The 658-nt window shown below is 36.8% G+C and overlaps 1 protein-coding gene across 5 annotated transcripts in view; it reads right to left on the reverse strand.

The window, feature by feature from the left end:
• rapgef2b (Rap guanine nucleotide exchange factor 2b) overlaps window positions 1-658 on the reverse strand; it is a 52,930-nt gene that overhangs the window by 44,431 nt on the left and 7,841 nt on the right. The window lies entirely within an intron of this gene.

Below are 658 nucleotides of genomic sequence, written 5' to 3' on the forward strand. Positions count from 1 at the left end.
AAAAAAAAAATCACATGTTGCTTGTCGCTTTGCCAAGTTAAAGGATCCTACAAGAGATTCTATTTTTTAAATCAATCAGCCAGAGACAAGCCAACTTTAAAGTCAAGAAAATACCAAGATAGTAGTCTGCACTTTAGCTGCTTATGCTAACCGAGCTTTACGGGCTGGATGAGCGAACACAATACACAATATTATTGAATCAATAGCTGGATATTTTGGGAAATACACTTATTTGATTTCTTGCCGACAGTCAGATGAAAAGATCAAAACCATGTTAAAAAAAGCCAGCGGTCGGTTAGCTTAGTGTAGCACAAATACTGGAAACAGCAGGAATCAGCTAGCCTGGTCCTATAAAACCACAAAATGTTTTTATACTCCAATTTTTTGAAGGGATTTAAACAAATGACCTTTATTGCTTAATAAGTGAGCTTTTTGCCCCTGTTCCTAGTCTTTATGTTAACGTAATCTAAGCTAACTGCCTGCAACTTTATAATATAGAAAGGTATTACAAATTCAGCTCTTTGGGGAGCAATCACAGAAGGTTTGTATCATGTGGATGCACCGACAGAAATGTTGCCATTACTTAGAATTCCTTATGGGGGAGCAAGAAACTACGTACTATAGCTTTAAACCTCATGTTGTCCTCAGGTCAAATTGA

Source organism: Etheostoma spectabile, chromosome 10 (assembly GCF_008692095.1).
Source record: "Etheostoma spectabile isolate EspeVRDwgs_2016 chromosome 10, UIUC_Espe_1.0, whole genome shotgun sequence".
NCBI classification, from domain to species: domain Eukaryota; kingdom Metazoa; phylum Chordata; class Actinopteri; order Perciformes; family Percidae; genus Etheostoma; species Etheostoma spectabile.